Source organism: Hyperoodon ampullatus, assembly GCF_949752795.1.
Source record: "Hyperoodon ampullatus genome assembly, chromosome: 19".
Lineage (NCBI taxonomy): Eukaryota > Metazoa > Chordata > Mammalia > Artiodactyla > Ziphiidae > Hyperoodon > Hyperoodon ampullatus.
The window spans coordinates 3,498,364-3,521,914 of record NC_136932.1 but is presented as its reverse complement, the minus strand read 5'-3'; positions in this window follow the sequence as shown (position 1 = coordinate 3,521,914).

The following is a 23,551-nucleotide window of genomic DNA, read 5'->3' as shown; positions in this document are numbered from 1 at the left end:
ATGTGAAACCTTGACTTGGAGTGGGGCTACTGGCTAGCACCCCTTTCTGGCCCCAACTGCCCAAAGGCAAATAGTAATGCCATCATCTTTGGATGCAAAGGATGACACACTAGTAAATTATTCCTTGTTTGGATTCCTCTAAGGACACATTCCTTTCCTCCTTATCTTATAGCTGTTTCTGTAATGGAAGAAAAATAGAACCTTAGAATCAGACCTGGATATGTGGCTTAAACTTTTTCTTTAATGTTTTATTGTGGGAAATATACATAACATAAAATTTACCATCTTTAAAAAAGATTTTTATTGAAGTATAGTTAATTTACAATATTGTGTTAGTTTCAGGTATACAGTAAAGTGATTCGGTTACACATATATATGTATATATCTACATTCTTTTTTTATATTCTTTTCCATTATAATTTATTACAAGATATTGAGTATAGTTCCCTGTGCTATACAGTAAATCTTTGTTGTTAAAATTTACCATCTTAGGGAGTTCCCTGGTGGTCCAGCGGTTAGGACTTGGTGCTCTCACTGCCGTGGCCCCAGGTTCAGTCCCTGGTCTGGGAACTAAGATCCTGCAAGCCACAGGGCGCGGCCAAAAACAAACAAAATTTACCATCTTAATCATTTTTTAAGCGTATAGTTCACTAGTGTTAAGTACATTCACATTGGTGTACAACCAATCTTCAGATCTGCTTTCATCTTGAAAACCTGAAACTCTGTACCCATTAAACAACCACCCCCATGCCCCCCTTCTCTCAGTCCCTGGCAGCCACCATTCCATTGTCTGTCTCTATGATTTTGACTACTCTGGGTACCTCATATAAGAGGAATCATACAGTATTTGTCTTTTTCTGACTGGCTTATTTCATTTAGCATAATGTCCCTAAGGTTCACCCATGTTGTAGCATAGGAAATGCAGAATTTCCTTCCTTTTTAAGGCTGAATAATATTCCATTGTATGTGTATACCACATTTTCTTTATTCATTCATCTGTTGGTAGACCCTTGAGTTGCCTCTGCCTTTTGGCAATTGTGAATGGTGCTGCTGTGAACATGGGTGGATACATATCTCTTTGAGACCCTGCTTTTATATACCCAGAGGTGGAATTGCTGGGTCATATGGTCATCCTATTTTTCATTTTTTGAGGAAATTCCATACAATTGGCTTAAACTTTGGAGGCCTTTGGTTTTCTTCATCTATAAAATAGGCTCAAGGTTGTTATGAGTATTGTAAAAATAATGTACGTAAAGCTCTTGGCTTGAGGCTTGGTATGTGGTAGGAATCTAAGAAATGGTTGTTCTGCATGGACTCTTGAGGGGCTGTGTTTTTTTCCGTATCCCAAGTATTTAGCATCATGCCAGACACATAGCAGGTGTTTGATACATGACTGTTAGTGAATGAATAAATAATCAATAAACACATCCTTGTAACTCCTGGAGTACTTAGAATAATTCTGTACATTGTAAGTGCTCAATAAATGTTAGTTGAATGAATGCATGTAGCATTTCTTATAGACGCCTATTTTTCCTGTATCCCACTACATGAGAAAAGGAATTTGCTCACGTCTAAAGTTCCTGGCAGGACAGGGACTTCCCTGGTGTCCGCCTTCCAATGCAGGGAACACAGGTTCCATCCCTGGTGAGGGAACCAAGGTTCCACATGCCGCGGGGCAACTAAGTCCACGCACCACAACTACTGAGCCTGTGCACACCGCAAAGAGGGAGAAGCTCACGTGCTGCAAACTACAGAGTCCACGCACTCTGGAGCCCGTGAGCCACAATGAAAGATCCCGCATGCCTCAGCGAAGATCCCGTGTGCTGCAACTAAGACCTGATGCAGCCTAAAAAAATAAATAAATATTTTTTAAAGTGATAGTTTAAAAAACAAAATAAAATAAAGTTCCTGGCAGGACAATTCAGCATCAAGTATTTGGCCTACTGCCACTTGTGCCAATGCTGACAAGAACTCCCAGTTTCCAAGGTCCCTCCCTTTCCTTTACCCACAGCAAGTGAACTCCATTGCACGAGGAGGGTAAAGGAGGAAGATCTCCACATGAAAGTAACCAGAGCACTTCCAGGCTGCACTGGGCTTGCTAGGGTTTCTCTCTTCCTATCATGTTCATAGAATACTTACCATGGGCTCCAAGGCATATTGCAAAGCCTTGTCCGTGTTCAATGTGTTAGTCTATGCAACTCAGAGAATTTCAGTCACCAGTCCCAAGTCCAACACCAAGCAATTACCAGGTCTCACCTCACAGCAGCACCTCTGTTCTGTGGCCACCTGCTTGACCCGGGGGGCTTACCTGCTTCTTACAATGGAACCTGAGTCTTTTTTTCTTCCCACAAGTTTGGCTCCTACTTTTCTAGGCACTGCCCACAATACACCCAACATTGTAACTACTCAGCTCCCTAGACCTCTGTATACTGCCTTTTCTTTTTCTGAAATGTCCTTCCCATTCATAAGTATATTGGTCAAAACTTGCCCACAGTGGGGACTGGAAGCAAGACCAAGAGGAAGGGAAACTCCCTCCCAGGTGTATGGATTGGTAACTCCCTTAAGGCATCCTTAGCACCTTACGCAAGACCTGTCACACAGGAAGAGCTCAATAAATACATGCCGAGTGGATAAATATTGGTTTAATGCACCATATTCCTATATGATTTTCTTGAGACTATAAACTCCCCGAGCATGGGGTTAAGAAACATGTCTCTCCTCTCAGACAGGATGCCTCCTAACCCAGAGGCAAATATTTCCCTAATATGGGGCTACCCTGGTGGCGCAGTGGTTGGGAGTCCGCCTGCCGATGCAGGGGACGTGGGTACGTGCCCCGGTCCGGGAGGATCCCACATGCCGCGGAGCGGCTGGGCCCGTGAGCCATGGCGGCTGAGCCTGCGCGTCCGGAGCCTGTGCTCCGCAACGGGAGAGGCCACAACAGTGAGAGGCCTGCGTACCGCAAAAAAAAAAAAAAAAAAAAAAAAAAAAAAATTCCCTACTCTACGGGAGCCTTCTGGGTCCAAATTCTTGCCACTTCCAAGTTCTATGAGCCCCAAAACTTCACCAAGGACCTCGCTTATGATGATGACGTAAACCAGGGCTTCTCGACCTCAGCATTATTGACATTCTGGGCAGATAATTCTTTGATGTGGGGGGCTGTCCAGTGCACTGTAAGGTGTTTAGCAGCATCCCTGGCCTCCACTCACTAGATGCCAATAGTAACCCCTTCTCAGTTTTGACAACTGAAAACATCTCCAAACAATACCAAATATCTCTTGTGGTTTTTCGGGGGGGAAGGAGGAAAAACCGCTGGCTTAGACTGAAGCAGAAGAAGAAGCAATTTCTCTACTTTTTATTGCGTTGTGGGAATGGAAAATATTTTTCTAGTAGAGTAAGAGTTACATATTTATTAAATTGAGAACTGATGAGTAATGTACTTACTCATCAGTAAAACCTCGGGGTTTCTCAGGATTGAAACTGGGAGTACCCCAGGTGAGATAATCCCTGCCTGGGACAAAATTTCCATGTCAGGTCATTGGGGTGCAGAATGAAATGACAGAAAAGGGAAGCAGAAAAGTGTGAGGGCATGCCCCACCAGAAGTTACTGGAAATAGCAGTTACTCTCTACTCCTCAGATAGGACCTGCCAGTACCCTAAACCTGGGGTCACATACATAAGGGCCCATTCTGGTTGGGTTGTACCTGCCTGCAGAAACTGGAGCCCAGAGAGACTGAACGACTTTTCTGATGTTGCACAGCACATCAGAGACAAAACCAGGACTTGAACTCCCTTTGAAACTGGATGTCTGATAGACAGGGGGACATGAGCGCCCTCAGCTGCCCAAGGTCCTTTCTTTTGTCTGCCCAAATCTGACTGTAGAAGCACAGACTAGACCAGAAAGAGAGAAGTATCTACATGCGATCTTGGCTTGGGGATGGGGGCGCTCTTGGGGGACAGGACTGTTCACAACAGCAGGCCGTTTTCCCGAGATGCTCTGGGGTAGCTGAGCCCACTATCTCACTTTCTTGTTGCTGCGTGGAGATAAGCTATCGGCTCCTGCACAGAATCAACTGAGGAAGTCAGGAGGGAGGGGAGGCCTTGGCAGCTGGCAGGAAAGAGCTGGCAGCAAAAAAAAGCAAAGCGTCCTGGGGACAAAACTGCTGACTGGACTGTTATGAAGGAAAGAAGGAGGGAAGGAAAGACAAGTCAAGGGGAGAAAATAGGGAGGGAAAAGCAGAGAAAGGCGGAGAGACCCACAAAAACTAGTGAGACAGCAAAACAGAACACCACAAAAGAGTCTTTCTGCTCTTTCTATTAAAAATGTATTTTCTCACCAAGCTGCAGACATGCCACTTTAAAATGTGCTTTTCCTCTGTCTTGACCTTCAAAGAGTTAATGCAAACCAAATATTCTTTTTTTTTTTTTGCATTTCTTTTTCTTAAAAATTGAAGTATAGTTGATTTACAATGTTGCATTAGTTTCCGGTGTACAGCAAAGTGATTCAGTTATACATATACATATATTTTTAAAATTCAGATTCTCTTCCCTTATAGGTTATTACAGAATATGGAGTATAGTTCCCCATGCTATACAGTAGGTCCTTGCTGGTTATCTATTTTGTATACAGTAGTGCGTGTATGTTCATCCCAAACTCCTAATTTATCCCTCCCCCCCAAAACAAATATTCTTAAAACTTATTTGTGATCCAATAGGGAATCAAGTCTTCAATAGTAATTTACTGTGTGACTTCAGAAAATTCATTCAACTGTTCTGAGGCTTTATGCTCCCCTCTTATTAAAAAAATGCAGAGATTACCCCACCTGCTCTAAGGAGAAGCCTCATTGTCTAACTCACTAGAAGCGCTGAAGAGCTGTTCTTCCATCTGGAACTACCCAGGGAGAGATTTTCTTACCATGAGCTTTTACATCCTCATTCATTTGAATTGACGCTCTGGGAGCCAGGCAGGGAACAGGTATTTTTATCTTAGTTTAATGGATAAGCAGTTGGTACAACTAGTAAAAAATGGATGTCTCCTTTGTTACACTCCTCTGCATACTATGAAAAAGGCCCTGACTTTCTGCTTTGAGCAGGATTCTAAGACTTGGCTGAGCAGACTAGATTTGGGGGAGCAGGGGTTCCTACTCTTTGGGGAGGGGAGGGACCCACAGACTAGTGGAGAGGCTGCTGGTGTCACCAAAAACCTTAAATCAAGGGCTCCTCTTCTGAACCCAACTGCCAGAGTCTCTCACTGTCATGTGGGTCCGTGGTATTGGCTACTCTGGCTTGGCTTCAACTCTGGGACTAAAACAGTGGGGGACTGCATTCCATAACCCTCTGATAGAACAAGTCAGGGTTGAGTTAGGAAGCAAAATTCAAAATTAAAAATACCCAGGGCTGTACTCTTAGTGAACAAACAGAGTTACTTCCTCTTCTTGTTCTGTCTTCTAAGCTCACTCCCAGTTTCTCTTTCCTCAAGGTTTCCTCTCTATTCCCATCCAGCTGGTAGGTGGCAGCTCTTTCTTTATTTATACCCTTTTCCAAAGCCTACATCCTCCAGGAGGTCTACTCAGATTACACCTTCCCTTGAAAAATCCTTCCTTCTCTTTGTTATTAGATCTCCAAATTTGTCTACAAGAACAAGACACTGCACACGCAAAAAGACAACAGTAAATTAGGGGTGAGTTATATGTCTAGTGTAATGTATATGCTAGCGTGTAAGTTAATACCACACGGATGAAATCCAGAACTGCCCCTGGTGAGGCAGTGCCTTGGGCTCTGCAATTCCCATTTTTAGGGAACTGGTTTCTGCAGAATTGAAGGGACAATGATTCCATTAGTCATGGGGCTGGTTCCCCTTGGTTGTTAGAATAACTGCATTCTTTTGCTATGTCAAACACAGCCCTCACCCTAAGTCCCACCTCCCCAGGACCAAGTTGGAGAGGGTACCCCACTGGATGAGGGCTTCATCCAGAACCACCCTATGATATAACTGTCCTGGCCTACGTGCTTTGAGATCCAGGACAGAAGAGTCTCCAAAAACAGAAGGCCTTCCACATGCCAAAGAGGAAGGCGAGTTTTAAGTTCAAGTCCAAGAACAGCAATAGAGAGAGGAAAGTTCATCTAGCAGGAGAACCTTTCCCTCCTCCCTGGGAGGACACAAAAACACCAAGGAGCAAAAAGATTTTCCTTCTTTCTCTACCCTAAATGATACCCAAGACCCTCCCCAGCCCCTCTGCCTTTCCTGATCTGGTCAACCACAGAGAGAGTTCCCTTGACCTTGTAAGAGTCCCCTGGACCAGCCTGAATCAAGCCACTACAACCTTAGGAAGCTTCCAGGACAGGGAAAGAGTGGGAACATCCAGGCCAAGGGTCCTCTCCAGCCCCTGCTGCAGCTGAATTGAGGCAGCAGTGCTGTTTCCTGGCAGGATGAAGATGGTGCCTCTGCTCTTGACAAATTATTTTCAGGGACGTGCACTCGTGGGTGCATGACTGAGGGTGAGAAGGAGGGAAACGGGAGGGAGAGAAGAGGGGAGGGAAATGAGGGGGGCGTCTGGAGAGAGGCAGGGCGAGGCGGGCCGACTGAGGTCCGCAGCCTCCGGCCGAGAGGCAGCCGCTAGGGTGCAGCTGTGGGCTGATGCGGGCGCGGGGCCGCGGGCGGAGTGGGCAGGAGATGGGCTGGCGGTGGCGGTGAGGTTCGGGTGTTGTGTTTCCACTGTAACTATCATTAGGCGGATTCTGTGTTTATTTAGGCTGAGAGCGGTAAGATAAATGACAGCTTCGAAGATGCTTTTCAGCACTTCATAAATCACCCACCGGCCCGGGCACTTTGCTTCTGCCACGTCTGGGTTCTTCCTCGCGCCCTCCCCCCGCCCGCACTCACCGGGGAGAGGACACACCCGGGCCGGCACGGGCGCTCCCGCCACAAAGGGCAGAAGAGCGAAGGGGAGAGGGTGTCCGTCCTTCCCAAAGCTCGCCGGCACCGGGCAGCTGCCGGGAAAGCTGTCAGGAGAGATGCTTCCTCCCAAGGTGGTCCCCGCGGCTCTGGGGGGCTCGCTTGACGGGCAGGCTTGCCCTCCTCCGGGAGAATATGGTCTCTAATGGGCTCTAATTCAAGCTCTCTTCCCTGTGCCTTGCTGACACATCTGGAGATTTACAGGAAACATCTGAGAAGTATTTACAGTGCGGGGGACTTCTCTTCCCCCTCCTGTGACTGTCCGCGCCTCTCTCGGGGGCGCAGGGCGAAAGGTTCCTGTCCTTTCCCCTGGGGAGAAAGGGGTTGTGGACAGCAGGCCATCTCCCCATGGGAGCTTGGAACTCCTTGGCTATTAAGAAGGGCAAAGACCTGGAGGGCGAGGCACCCTGCCTACTCAGGCCTGGGTCAGGTCAGTTCCCTCAGCCGGAAGAGGGAGTGGATGTGGGAAGTCAGACATTGGGCCTATGGAGCTTTGACTAGAAGCGTGCAAACAGCACGACCGGGTGATATCTTCGCACGCAGAGGTTTCAAGTCAAAGCAGACACTGCAATATCTCAGGTCAGACATCAGGGCCACTGGCATGAACCCTTCTCCCAGTTTGAAAACATGGATCTGGGGAAATTGGCCTTGTGTCAAAACAGCAGGTTAGCCTTTGGTAGGCAACAAGCCCCAATAATCTTCTGAGACCCGTTCTGCCAAGCCCAGGTCATTCACAGTTTGGGAAAGTCCAGCCAAGCCACCAAGGAGAGGCAGGGATTCCTGGCTCCCGACACCAAAGTAGTGAGGGGGGTGCCCTGCGACCACTGCTCTCTTCCACCGGCATAGCTCTCCCCTAATAAGGGGTCTGCATTACACCGGAGAGCAAAGGCAGCTTCCCATGTGGAACACTCTACCTACAGATATGCCAGGCACCGCAGCCCCCGGTTTTGTAGAGCCCATCCTCACTAGGAGGGCCCTACGTGGACTGCCAGAATGCACCCAGCAAAGGAGTAACTGGGCCAGCCACTAGGCTTCAGAGATTGGAGGATTAGCTACTGACATTTCTGTTCTGTAGGGCATGAAAGAGGTTGTTCTTTCTCTGACAAGGAAACCAAATGGAAAGGAGAGATGTGGTGGGTCAGGTCCCCAACTCAGGGGCTCTGAGTAGTAATGCTAGTGCTGGATAACCCTGTGGGCTCTATCAGAGCTCTGTTCAGCATTTATTAGGTACCTTCTCTGTGCCAGGCACTGTACTAGGTGGTGGAAATAAAAAGGTGAAAGACACAACCCCTTCGCCTTCTACTCTAGTGGAAGAGATGGACATAAAAACAAAGCATTACAAACAGATGTGTACAAAATAGGATGGAGACTGATACTTAATTGATGAGACTGATTGCTTTTTCAGCAAGGGCACTCAGTTCTCCACAGTGGGATAGTGCTTATATCTGAGGAAAGCTATGAAAATACTATGATTAAGAGCGTGGACTCTGCTGTGGGATATATTGAGTTGAAATTCCAACTCTGCCACTTACTAATTGTATGATCTTGGGCAAGTGCCTCTTCCATAAAGTGGGAAAAATGATTACTGTGATTATTATTTTATTGGGCTTACCTCATAGGGTTATAGTGAAGATTAAGTGAGAAGATGCCAAATTGCCTGGAACATAGTAAGTGCTCAATTAACTGTTAGCAATGATGGGGCAGGGGAAGGAAGCTGGGGAAAATGCTCAGGTCCCCTGAATAAGAGAGAAGTAACTCTTGCACAGCCACTTCCATCTTCTCCATAATTTTAAAGCATTGTATGATGAATTAGAAGACTTTGGTTCCAATCCCAGCTCTTCCATTAGCTGGTGATGTGTTCTTGCTCAGTCTCTGAGCTTCAATTCCTCACTTGTCAAAAGAAGCAGGTGAACTTCCTCCTACAATCTTTTCACCTTTGACATTTTCTGGTTCTGTTTAAGAATGCCCACCAAAAAATGAACATTAATATGTATATCGATAATTTTACAAATCAATTAACAAAATGTATTGTTGCAACAGTCTCTAAGCAACGCTCAGTCACTGATAAATGTCCTTTGTGGCACTCAAAATGATATATGAAGAGCTGTCCTCAGTCCCCACAAATATCTTTGTAACACTGTCAACAGCACAGCCACCACACTGAAGCTGTAGCAATATCAAGGTTGAAGAGATCAAATCTCTAATCCCAGAATCATTTTGGAAGTTGACTCCAGGCCCAGGCTACTCGGAAGAACTTAGATTTGCTATTTTTCTTTCTGAGACCTGGATCTCTCTGACTGATTCATCTTTATCCTTTCAACTCTCCTTGTTCATTCAGTTTAATCAACTCTACTGAATATTTTCCATGTGCCAGACACCTTGGCTAGATGGTTAGGATAAAGACAAATGCAACTCCTTCCCTCAAGATGTTCATTGTCTTTTTTTTTTTTTTTTTTTTTTTTTTTTTTTTGCGGTATGCGGGCCTCTCACTGTTGTGGCCTCTCCCATTGCGGAGCACAGGCTCCGGACGCGCAGGCTCAGCGGCCATGGCTCACGGGCCCCGCCGCTTCGCAGCACGTGGGATCTTCCCGGACCGGGGCACGAACCCGCGTCCCCTGCATCGGCTGGCGGACTCTCAGCCACTGCGCCACCAGGGAAGCCCTTCATTGTCTTCTAAGGGGAGATACATGAAAACATATCAAATCAATGCGGTAAAATGCTCTAAGTGCTGGGACAGAAGCCTGCGTATGGGACACTGGGGATGGCAAAGAGGAAGTGGTCTGTGCTCTCCCATGCCTGCACACTGCTCTACGTGTCTATACTTGTTGGATGAATGAATCAACCAGCAAGGAGTCTGGAGGAGAAGGTTTCAGCGAGGGGAACAGCAGGAGGGGAAAGAAAGCTACTACCTCCCAACAACGCTGAGACACACAAACCAATAAATTAAAGGGAGCAGTTATGGGGTTACACGTCTCAGAGAACAACTCCTTGAAGCTAGAAATAGATATACCCTGAAGCTGGTACTGTCTTTCTTTCTGATCTAGCTCATAGAAAATCCCAAGGTTGCAGATTTCCTAGCCAAAACAAGTTGAGCAGGTTAAGGACAAAGGGAGGGGGCTTTCTTCCCCCACATACCAGAAGAGCTGAATATCCTCCTCCCCAGATTGTTATGTGGAAGCAAAATAGTCATGATGCTGGGTACGAAGGAAGTTGGACAAAGATGAACCAAGATGAACCAAGCCTCTCTAATTTTCATGTGATCGAAGGCCACATTGTATCTTATTGCATCTGGGACTCCCTGGCTCTGTAGCTAAGGATCTGATGTGCTCAAAGTTATAGGTTTATCTGTCTTATGGCCCACAGAGTTCACCAGACACCAAGAAGCCTGGGTGAGAACATGCGGACAAGGCAGCACAACCAGCCATACCCAGGTAGAACCCCCGAATACATGCCCTGCGCCTAGAGGGGAGGATTGACTGCTTCCTTGGAAAACACAGTATATTCCTTTCATTTATGTTTTGGTGTGAGGTGCTAAAGTGCAAGGAGTGGCACAGCTGTCAGGTTTACTACTGGGATCCATCTTCATAGCCCAGATCTTCAGAAAATGTTTTACAATATAATAATTCAGCCCTCCTCAGAGCTTTGCTTCATTTCTGCTCCCTTGGGGAAGCAAGCAAATAAAACTGGGCATTTCCTGCTCAGCCTGTGTCAGTTTAGATGCACTGAAATGCCCTGTGTGGTTAACTTTAGGTTTTTCCCATTGTCAACAATCTCAGAGAAAGCCTCAAATACTAGCCAATGTTTACAAGCAGATCCCAGTTACTGTCACCCAGTAATCTCTTTCTGCTGACCCCTGGCTTCAAACTTGGCTCTTCCAATGCTCTTGACTTTTCCCACACTCTCGGAGCTTCCAGTCAAAGAAAATGCAGCAGAGCCTGTTTTCCAGTGTAAGCAAGCAAATTCCGCATTCATCAACTCCAGGCATTCGCAGCTCCTGGCTTGGGCCCTACTCAAGAGATAGATAGGCACAGACAATGGAATTTGTTTTTAAAATCTGCCATTCAGGTTGCGAATATGGTGTCCCTAATTCCTGTCAGGAGGACCTGTAATTTGAATGTTTCTCTAAGACTAGAAAGAGGAGTCACAAAGACCCAGAACACTCCTTCCCCAGTGCACCTTGGTGATCAACAGCTGAGAGCTTGCACTAATGCTGGGTAATTCTATCTGGCTCAACAAACATTTGCTGAGTGCCTACTAAACGCCAGGCGCTATGACAGGTGCTGGCAATTATTGCTAACAGCCTGCACTTGTGAAGCAGTTGGCCCGGGTTAGAGATTTTGTTAGGAGACTGGGGAAAAAAGGACTGAAGGAAGGGAGAACTGAGCTCAACATCATAGCACTCCCTCTTTCAGAGAGAATCTTACATGTGAGAAAAACAGAAGCACAAAGGGGTCAATCTCAGGATAATTCATTTGCATTGAGTCAGCTGCTTGTCTCTCCTTCTTCTGAATTCTGGCCTAGTAGACAGAGATGGGATGTGGAATCAAAAGACCTGGGTCCAGGGGCTTCCCTGGTGGCGCAGTGGTTGAGAGTCCGCCTGCCGATGCAGGGGACACGGGTTCGTGCCCTGGTCCGGGAAGATCCCACATGCCGTGGAGCGGCTGGCCCCGTGAGCCATGGCCGCTGGGCCTGCCTGTCCGGAGCCTGTGCTCCGCAACGGGAGAGGCCACAACAGTGAGAGGCCCACGTACCGCAAAAAAAAAAAAAAAAAAAAAAAAAAAAAGACCTGGGTCCAAATTCCAAGTCCTGCATTTAGTTGTATAAGCCTGCGCAAGTTACTTGACCTCTGAGTTTCAGTCTCCATTGATGTGAAATGGAAGTAAAAATAGTTGCCCTGGGCTTCCCTGGTGGCGCAGTGGATGAGAGTCCGCCTGCCGATGCAGGGGACATGGGTTCGTGCCCCGGTCCGGGAAGATCCGACATGCCGTGGAGCGGCTGGGCCCGTGAGCCATGGCCACTGAGCCTGCACGTCCGGAGCCTGTGCTCCGCAACGGGAGAGGCCACAACAGTGAGAGGCCCGTGTACCGCAAAAGAAAAAAAAAATAGTTGCCCTGCCTACCTCATAGGTAGAAGAGAATATCAGATGAGATCATGTAATACGGACCAGGGCTTCTCAAACTTTAACGTGCATGTGATTCATACGAGGAATCTTGTTAAATTGCAGACTCAGAGTCAGTAGATCTGGGTGGGCCTGAAATGCTGCACTTCTAACAGGCTCCCAGGTGATGCTGATGAGGCTGTTCCAAGGGTCACACCTTGGGTAAAAAGCTCTGGACTGTTTACTAATCAAATGGAAAGGATGGTGGTACTGATGAGCATCGCCAGCTAAGTGAACATCCAAAACTCATTCCGAATTCAACAGAGCCCTACTAGGGCTGTTGTAGACAGCCACTGTGTGGCCAAGAGAAGAAATCTGTGATATGTCTTGGCTTACTTAGGTGAAACCCTTGGAGGATAATACCACTCGATCCAAACTGAGCAGCTGGGTCAGGAAAAACGTGGAATTCTCCTGTCTCCTTCAGTTAAAAACATTAACCTTGGATGTAAAACATTGATATAAAAATCAGAAGGTCCTTCATCCTCCTAAATCATATCCTGCACATTGTAACTATCTCCTTCCAAATTCCCATGGAATCTTAAAGCTGTTGGAACAGATATGCTTGAGGTTAAAGACCTCATATCCTCCCCAGTCCTGGGCTTGGGTCTTACCCTGGTGTTTGGAGACCCTTTTGAGGTCATCTCAACCTGCTTCCAGACACTGACATTGTCCAGATGAAAAACATCTACCTCTTGTATCACCTCACACCAGTCAGAATGGCCATCATCAAAAAGTCTACAAGTAATACATGCTGGAGAGGGTGTAGAGAAAAGGGAATCCTCCTATACCTCTGGTGGGAATGTAAATTGGCACAGTCACTATGGAAAACAGTATAGAGGTTCCTTAAAAAACTAAAAAATAGACTTACCATATGATCCAGCAATCGCACTCCTGGGCATATATCCGGAAAAGACAAAAACTCTTACATCGCAAAGATACCTGCACCACAATATTCATTGCTACACTATTTACAATAGTCAAGACATGGAAGCAACCTAAATGTCCATTGATAGAAGAATGGATAAAGAAGATGTGGTACATATATACAATGGAATATTACTCAGCTATAGAAAAAAAAGAATGAAATAATGCCCTTTGCAGCAACATGGATGGACCTAGAGATTATCATACTAAGTGAAGTAAGTCAGACAGAGAAGGACAAATGTCACAAGATATCACTTATATGTGGAATCTAAAAAATAATACAAATGTATTTATTTACAAAGCAGAAACAGACTCACAGACATAGAAAAAATCTTATGGTTACCAAAGGGGAAAGGTGGGGAGGGGTAAATTGGGAGCTGGGGATTAACAGACACCCACTACTACATATGAAACAGATACACAACAAGGATCTACTGTATACCACAGGGAACTATATTCAATATCTTGTAATAACCTCTAACGGAAAAGAATCTGACTCACTTTGCTGTATACCTGAAACTAACACAACATTGTAAATCAACTATACGTCAATAAACAAAGAAGGGAAACATCTACCTCTCTTTCAAATGCCTTCAGAAAAATGCTTCTCCATTTCCCTAATAAGGATGATCATTTGCTCACACCCTTAGGGATATTAATATTTAGTTAACATTTGTATAACTCCTGTGAGCTCATAGGGTGTATGGTTAGGCCATTCAAGATGGCTGTTCTCTTGCTCTTTGTGCATCCCCTGCTCCACCAGTCCCTGCTTCACTCACATGACTATCCAATCCTCTTAATTACAGGGCTTAATTAGCCCCTGGTAACTGATGAGCCCACCTGGTGTTGATTCCCCCTATAAATGGTAGCCTCCTACCCTAGTAGCTCACCATCGGTCGCACCTGGTAGTGTGTTGCTCCAGGACCCTTTGCATAAGATCCCCCTGTGCGATAAACCACTGATGTTTCTGTCGCTGTCCCCAGACTCTTTCTTTGGCCTCAAGGCTGGGCAACTACAAGGGGTGCAGCCCAGCATGGGGTTATCCTAGCAGTGTGCTACATAGAAGAAATGAGCTTGAGTCTTGTTGTCCCAGTTACCTACAAAGAGATGATCCATTTCTCAGCATCTGCATGGGCAGATCTTCGAGGGCCAGAACAAAGCATAAAATTGGGGCAATTGTTGAGATAAATAGGAGGAGAAAATATTATAATGAACTCTTCCTGGTGAGAAGCAAGACTCCCAGATTTTAGTCTTATCTTTGCCACTGCCCTGCTGATCTGGGATGGGGCTCTCAACATCACTAAACACAATTTACCTGCTTGTAATGTACAACGTACCTCTTCTGTGGCTAGAAAGAATTGATGATTCAAAGGAGAAATGAAAGGAAGAGAGTGGAAAGCAAAACACATTGTTTTTTGTTTGTTTGCTTGAACAACAGAAATTTATTTTCTTACAATTCTGGAGACTGGAAGTCCAAGATCAAGGTGTTGGCAGGGTTGGTTTCTTCTAAAGTCTCTCTTCTTGGCTTGTAGAAGCTGTCATCTCCTTGTGTCTTCACATGGTCTTCCCTCAGGAGGTCTATGTGTCCTAATCTCCTCTTCACATAAAGACACTAGCCATATTGGATTGGGGCCCACCTTAATGGCCTCATTTTACCTTAATTACCTCTTTAAAGAACATAATCTGCAAATACAGTCATACTCTTGAGGTCCTGGGGAACACTTTTTTTAAATTAACATTCCCCCAGTGGTTTTTACCTGTTATTTTTCCAACAGTTGCTAATTTCCTGCTTCTCTTTGGGCCTGGAGAGTTGGGTTCACCTGGAGCTAAGGGAAATCAAACACAGGTCTAATGAGAGTTCCCAAGAGTCTCCATTCCCTCCAGAACTTCCCTGGAGAGCAACAGGCAGTAGGGTCCCAGCTCCCGCTCCAAGCCCGCTACTGATGCAAAGCGGGAAGTGTTTCCTGGAGAAGGGAGGGCTGGGAGGAGTGAGTGGCGACAGTTTATCTGAAGCTGGCGCTGGGTTCATTAAGAGGCCTGGTGCAGTTTATCTGCTTCTTGTCCACAAGGCTCAGCTGCTCTGAACGCTGAGTCCAGGGCCTGTCACCATCCCAGTCCTGGCGGCGTCAGGTTGGAAGAGAAGGAAACAGAGCATCCCCTCCCTACCCCACCCCAATCTCCCCTTGTCTCCAAGTGTCTGTCCTCAAGGGGTCAGATAGGAGCTGCAATTGTAGGAATGAAGCTTGAAGCCTTCCATCAATGCTTTCTGCCCCCAGACAGTGAGTTCCTGGGAGATGATTTGGCCGCTCCAGTAGAGAAGCCCAGACCTCGGCCACAGGAGGTACAGGGAGAACAGATACATGGGCTTACCTTTATCAAAGCCACCTTGCCTTGAATATAGGTGACACTTATTTTAAGTGGTCCCACTTGCCCTTGTCCTTGTCACATTCTAACAACAGGGAATGGGACAAACTTCCCTGCTCCAGAAGAGAAGGTTCAGAAATGTGGAGCCTCTTTCTTAATGTCCCATAGCAGCTCAGTGGTGGAACAAAAAATGGAACAGAGACCTCCTGAGTCCTGGACCAGCCCTTCCTGGGACTGAGGCCCTGAGGTAAGGGGCCTCAGTCCTTCTTCTTCACTCAGCTGTGAATATTACAATCAGCTTTGAAAGTAAAGATGCACCAGACTCCTCAAGAGAATTGTCTGATAGCCAGGGACTATCACACTGCATCATCCACACCCTCTTCCCTGGTTCTCCAAGATCATCAGCACATGTGCGTCTGTGGGGACTTAAAGGCCCAGTCCGTGAACAGGAAGATCCTTTCTCTGGCCAGACCCAATGTTCCTCCAGTGTGGGGGAGGGTGCTGACTTGTCCAAACAACTCCAAATACCTGTCCCGGAAGGGAGGCAACACCTTCCTAGAGGGTCAGTACATTATTCAACTATTTGGAATAGATTCAGAAACTGAGATTATTAACTTCTGGCTCTATCCAAAGAGTACCACCACTGTATCTACTACTGGAATCCATGTCCAGAGGGTTACTGACTTTTCCCAGGAAGGTGGAAGACAGCAAATGGATTTATCCAAGTCAAAGGGAAACGGTTGTTCTAATGGAAATCTGTCTCTTCCAAACCCCCAAAGCTGTCAGGAGCCCCGTGGTCCCCTGCCTCTCTCCAAATTCTGCTTCCTTGAGGGACCAATTCACACTTACCCTTTGCTACCTGCTTCCTCTAACCCACCACCTAGATTTGCTTCTTCACTCCAGGTTCAAGTACCAGGGTTGTCACCCAGTAAAACCGGGCTCACACATTCCTAAACCCACGTCAGTGGCCACGTAACTGCAGCCTCTCGCTCAGCCGCCCATAGCGTGTCTCTCAACTGCAGCATGGCCATTGAGAGCTTGGGGCCCTGGAACCAACTATACTATGTTTAAATCTCAGCATTTTTTACTGGCTGTATACTTAATCTCTCTAAGCCTCTATTTCCTCCTATGTTAAATGAATGTAATAAGAGTATTTACCTCTTGGGATTTAAATGAGATCAAGTGCTTAGCGCAGGGCTTGGGCACATGGTAAACACCCTATAAATGTTAGTTATTATCATGAATGTCTCTCTATCTTTAGGGGCTTTTAGGGAGGAGGCTTCTGCACTCTTCACACTCAACTGCATCCTTTCTGAATGCTGTGTTTGTCCCAGTGGGCCTTTCTCTACTTTGTCTCTCCCCATGCTTCATATAACAAAGTCGTCCCTGATGCTCTTTGCCCAGCAGATGTCCTTGCTCTCTTATTCTCCTGAGGTAAAAAGGGCAGATGGGTTATTTGGCTACCTATTTCCAAAATCTGTAAATAGAAAAAGAGCAAAATGCCCTGCCACCAGATAGCTGGAATCAAGGCCCCCTTGACCTTCTATATAAGCCCCCAGAAGCCCCTGCCCCATCCAGCCCTGCTGCCCCTTGGACTGGGATGGGGGTCTTGAGAGAGGTATGTAAGGCCTGTAAGTGGCTCTCCCCACCTCCTCAGAGGCTGCTTATCAGGGAGTGAAACACCGACCCAAGCTTGCCGTGACAGCAGGAGCTGCCTGAGAAGAGAGGCTGAGATAAATGAAGGATCCTTCATCCCCATCAGCGTGGGCCAGACAGAAACCAGGTGCAAGGCAGTGAGCCTTCAACTTTTGTAAACAATCTTCCATCGACCACTGCAGCAGCTTGAGCCTGAGATGGGGATTAGAAGAACAGCTTCTGCAGGCCTGGGGCCTCTCAGCTGGACAGCCAGTTAAAGGGCACACAAGATAACTGGCTGCTGGGAAAGATGCTTGAGGAAACACAGCTATTCGTCAACAGGGGGTTCGCCTGACCTGGCAGGAGAGAATCTGATATCTAAACAGTTCCCTGTGTCCCTGAAGCGCTCTGAATGTTCTCCAGCTAAATATTTGATACCATACCAGATAATAGCCGAAGGCTCTTCTCACCAGTGGGAGAAGGCTGCTGCTAGAGAGGAGAGAGGCCTAGCCAGCACTGGATTTGGCTGAAATCAGGCAGGACTTGAGATAGGGGCATCCGGGCTATACTGATTTTGGTGTCCTTTAACCTTGGCCAGTCCAACCAGGGTCAAAGACCTTGCCTGCCAAAAGCTGGTCCTCTGTGAATCCACGAAGAGACATGGAACCTAAATCTCTTCTGGAGGCAATTGTCCCCTCTCCACCTGCCTCCCCACTTGTTTGATAGACGTTTCAGGTGCAGGAACTGAAAAAATAACCATGACCCCTGTGCTCAGACGGTAGACGCCAGCTTCATCCACCTGAGATTACAAAACAAAGTTAGGTGCTTGAATCCCCTCAGGGAGGTGGGGACAGACAGGTCTGGCTGAATGAAAGAGAATTTTCTGTTTACAAGTCCTATTTTTCCAGCAGGGGGGATGTGAAGGTCAATAATTCCATGTTCGGAGTTTCTTGTAAAATGCTGAGAAGGAAAGTGCATTTCAAATAGTATTGCCTCAAGAGAAGGATGTTTCCCCCTCTGGTTGTAAGGTAAGAAATAGGAGTTAAAAATAGAGCTCTCAGGTCGGAGAAACCTGAGTTCATGTCTCAGCTCTAGTATTTACTCCAGTGGTTGGTGTGATCTTGGCAGGTATGATCTTGGGTGTGATCTTGGCAAGTTATGTGACCTCTCTAAGCTTCAGTTTCCTCATCTGCAAAATGGGGATAGTAGGAACTAGTCATAGGGTGGTTGTGAGGATTAAACAGTAAGACTTGTAAAGAAAGCACTTAGAGTGATACATTGTATCACTCAGTAAATGGCAGCCACTATCAGTAATGAGATCTCAGCCACTGAAAGAAAACTTAGAGACAGGAAAATAAAAATTATCTAAGAAGAGTTTGGAAGGGGCAGGATTTGAGCACAGAACACAATTTATTCTTTTGTGTGTGTGTGTGTGTGTGTGGTACGCGGGCCTCTCACTGTTGTGGCCTCTCGCATTGTGGAGCACAGGCTCCGGACGCGCAGGCCTCAGTGGCCATGGCTCACGGGCCCAGCCGGATCTTCCCGGACCTGGGCATGAACCCGCGTGCCCTGCATCAGCAGGCGGACTCTCAACCACTGCGCCACCAGGAAAGCCCAGGTTTATTCTTTTAAAAACCCCTTTTTATTATAAAAATTTCAAACATATACATAAATAAAAGAATATAATGGACTCGCATATACCCAACAATACACAGCCTCACAAATAACAAACAAGGCCAATCTTCTATCATCCATACTCCCTGCATAGGTATAGTCTGTTTTAAGTTAGCTATTTTGGCCACAAATGTAGACTATTTTCTTATAGGAGAGGGAATATGGGATTTAGAGTCTAAGAACATGTTCCATCCTTGATTAGCTGTATGACCTTGGGCAGGTCGCTCTCAGTTTCTTCATCTGTAAAATGAAGTTGATAATAATACTACTTGCCATGCATATTTCACAGAGCTCTTACAGAGAGGAAATAAGATATCTGTAAAAGGGCCTTGTAAAAGGAAGTGCTATGCCAATAGTATTGGTTGTTATAGCCCCACCCACCTCTCACTGTGGGTGGCACCAAGTATGTGCTCAACAAACATTTATTGAGGTCTTGTGAAGTGCTAGGTCAGGCCAACGACCTGCTCTGCAGTCTTAGGTGGCACCCCTGAGTCTAGCTGGTCACATTGCAAATGCTGTCACTAAGGCAACACCGCTCACTCAGCGTGTCCCAGCCCCACCCTCAGAGAAGTATATCCCTCAGTCTGCACATCCTGTTGGACCCAGAGTCACTTCTTATACCACTTGTCCTTGTTCAGTGTCAAGGCCTGGAAAATGTCACATTATGTCCACAGTCTCCAGTGCTATATCTCCGTTAAGGTTCAGAATGAGAATTACAGAGACAGTGGGTAAGACCTCAAAGTTACATTTTGAAAAAGAAGCTGTCAGGAACATAACCCAAATCACCCTTTCAAAAACTATATGGGGGGCTTCCCTGGTGGCGCAGTGCTTGAGAGTCTGCCTGCCGATGCAGGGGACGCGGGTTTGTGCCCCGGTCCAGAAAGATCCCACATGCCATGGAGCGGCTGGGCCCGTGAGCCATGGCCGCTGAGCCTGCGCATCCGGAGCCTGTGCTCCGCAACGGGAGAGGCCACAACAGTGAGAGGCCCGCGTACCGCAGAAAACAAAACAAAACAAAACAAAAAACTATATGGGGATAGGTCTTAGATCCAGAATTTAAAGCTGCAATGGGAAACCAGAGGGTGGCTCAAAGGGTGACCTTAAAGTTATTTAGGCTGTAGCTGGAGAGATACCGTTTCTCTCTCATTTTCCTTCCCGTAGAGAGAAGAGAATTTCAGAATTTCATCCTTGCCGCAAACTCTGCATCCTGGGGGCCCCACAAAAAATATTTTCCTGCTCAGCAGGGCAAAAGCTCTTATTTCCTGATGTCCTTTTCCTACCTCCTAGCTCCACACTGAAGTCCTTGCTGTAGACAGATTTCTCTAGCAAGTTATTTTCTCACCACTGAGCCCCAGCTGTTTTGCATCCCTGGAGCGTGTCAGGGCCAGAGCAGAAGTGAAAGGACTGAGGCAGTGTCAGTTAGTGAGGCGTAGGTCACTAGTGATCAGATTTTTTAATGAACCTGAGGGCCAGGGACTTGAAAGGAAGGTCAGGGTTCACAGAAGGGTGATAGCAATATGCGTCTAGATTATTAAATCCTGAATGTGTAGGCATCGATGTTCTTCTAACACCCACTCCTCCCAGGAGCTCCATGCTGCACTGAGCAGTCAAGCCTTTGACTTCATGCTGTCAGAGGAGCATGAAGGATATTTGACAATTGGGTTATATCCTAAGACTTTGGTTCCTACTCTGACTCTCCAGGTGGCTGACTTCTCCTTTCTCCCAGAAAGAATCCAAGGCCAAGTTTTCAAAGTAGTTCAGGAGAAAGATGTGGCCTATAGATCGGAATTCTTGCTCAGCAGTCCCCTCTGGCTTGTCCCTAATGCAACTGTTTCCCTCATTCCCATTTGATCACACCTTTGAGTTTTGGAGATCTTGATTTCTTGGTTCCAAGAATGAGAGCTTTCTTAGCATTATAACCCTAAGTATCATTGGAAGGAACACATTTCTTTTTTTTTTTTTTTTTGGTTGCGTCAGGTCTTCGTTGCTGCTCGTGGGTTTTCTCTAGTTGCGGCGAGCGGGGGCTACTCTTCGTTGCAGTGCGTGGGCGTCTCATTGTGGTGGCTTCTCTTGTTGCAGAGCACGGGCTCTAGGCGCCCGGGCTTCCATAGTTGCAGTACATGGGCTCGGTAGTTGCAGTGCACGGGCTTAGTTGCTCTGCGGCATGTGGGATCTTCCTGGACCAGGGCTCGAACTCGTGTCCCCTGCATTGGCAGGCAGATTCTTAACCACTGCACCACCAGGGAAGTCTCCAGAACACATTTATTGATGGGAATCAATCTTTATTTCTTTCACGCCAGAGTTGTTTTCTTTATTTGCTTCTAGGAGCAAGATACAATCCAGTCCTCCATAAAGAGGTGATGCCCATCTTCAGTAGTGGTTGTGGCTAAGCCAGCCATGCAAATGTTCACAGGACATATGTTCACAGGAGATATGGGGGAAGACCCAAAGGGAATCTTAGAGTCATTGAGAGATCTCAGGGTCACCTGGTCCAGGCTCCCACCCAAGAACTTTCCCTTCAGTATCCCTGACAGATGGCCATACACTGATGCTTTAACACCTCAAGTGATAGGGCGCTGATTAAGAAGCCCAGTTCAATTTTGGACAGCTTTTATTATCAAAAAGTTCTTCCTAATTTCACTCATAAAAGCAAAACAAGATGAATGGAAGCCCTTTCAAGAACCCCATGTGACATTCCTTCAGATCTTTGAAAATATCTATAATATCTGGCCTAAGTCTTTTCTACTCCAAGCTAAGCATTTCCAGTTACTTCAACAATACCCTCCACAGGAAAAGAGCAATGAATTGGGAGTGAAAAGACCTGGGTTCAAGTCCTAGCTCCACCAGTTATCAGCTGTGTAGCATTAGGAAAGTCATTTAACTTAAGTTCGCTTTCTTCCTCTGTAAAATGGAAATTAAATATATATACCTTACTTACTGTTATGAGGATTGAATAAGATAATATAATACCACAGAAATACAAAGGATCATAAGAGACTACTATGAACAATTATATGCCAACAAATTGGATAACCTTTAAGAAATGGGTAAATTCCTAGAAACATACAACCTACCAAGATTGAATCATGAAGAAAAAGAAAATCTGAACAGACCAATAAAGTCAGAGATTGAATCAGTAATCAAAAGAAAAGCCCAGGGGACTTGCCTGGTGGCGCAGTGGTTAAGAATCCACCTGCCAGTGCAGGAGACATGGGTTCCATCCCTGGTCCAGAATATCCCACATGCCGCAGAGCAACTAAGCCCATGAGCCACAACTACTGAAGCCTGCATGCTGCAACTACTGAGGCCTGTGCTCCGCAACAAGAGAAGCCATCGCAATGAGAAGCCCGCCCACTGCAACGAAGAGTAGCCCCTGCTCGCTGCAACTAAAGAAAGCCCGCGCACAGCAACAAAGACCCAATGCAGCCAAAAATAAATAAATAAAAAATAAATTTAAAAAAAGAAAGAAAGGCCCCAGACCAGTTGGCTTCACTGGTAAATCTACCAAACATTTAAAGAAAAACTGAGGCCAATCCTTCTCAAACTCTTGCAAAAAATTGAAGAGGAGAGAATACTTGCAAACTCATTTTACAAGGCCAGCATTACCCTGATACCAAAGCCAGACAAGGACACTACAAGAAAAGAAAACTTCAGCCAATATCCCTAATGAACATAGATGCAAAAATCCTCAACAGAATATTAGCAAACCAATTCAACAGCACATTAAACGGATCATACACCATGATCAAGTAGGATTTTTCCCTGGGATGCAAGGATGATTTAACATATGCAGATTAGTGTGATATACTGCACTAACAGAATAAAAGATAAAAACCATATAATCATCTTAATAGATGCAAAAAAAGCATTTAACAAAATTCAACATCCTTTCATTATTCAAAACTCTCCATAAATTAGGTATAGAAGAAATGTACCTCAACATACGAAGGCCATATATCACAAACCCACAGCTAACATCATACTCAGTGGTGAAAAGTTGAAAGCTTTTCCTCTAAGATCAAAAACATGACAAGGATGCCCACTCTCATCACTGCTATTCAACATTGTACTGGAAGATCTAGCCAGAACAATCAGGCAAGAAAAAGAAGTAAAAGGCATCCACATCAGAAGAGAAGTTAAATTCTCTCTAGTTGCAGATGACAGGATCTTATGTATAGAAAACCCTAAAGACACCACCAAAACACTGTTAGTACTAATGATAGAATTCAGTATAGTTGCAAGATATAAATTGAACATACAAAAATCATTTGCATTTCTATACACTAACAATGAACTATTGAAAAGGAAATTAAGAAAACAATCCCACTTACAATAGCATCAGAAAGAATAAATTACAAGGAGGTGAAAGATCTGTATACTGAAAACTATTAGACACTGATGAAAGAAATTGAAGAGGATGCAAATAAATGGAAAGATATCACATGCTCATGAATTGGAAGACTTATATTGTTAAAATGCTCATACTAGCCAAAATGATCTACAGATTTAATGCAATCCCTATCAAAATTTCAATGGCATTTTTCACAGAAATAGAAAAAAATCCCAAAATTCATATGGAACCACAAAAGACCCTGACTAGTGAAAGCAATCTTGAGAAAGAAGAACAAACCCGGAGGCATAACAATTCTCCACTTCAAACTGCATTGTAAAGCTTTAGTAATAATAACAGTATAATACTGGCATAAAAACAGTCACATTGACCAATGGAACAGAATACAGAGCCTAGAAACAAACCCACACATATGTGGTCAACTAGTCTTTGACAAGGGCACCAAGAATACACAACATTAAGAGGTTAGTCTCTTCAATAAATAGTGTTGGGG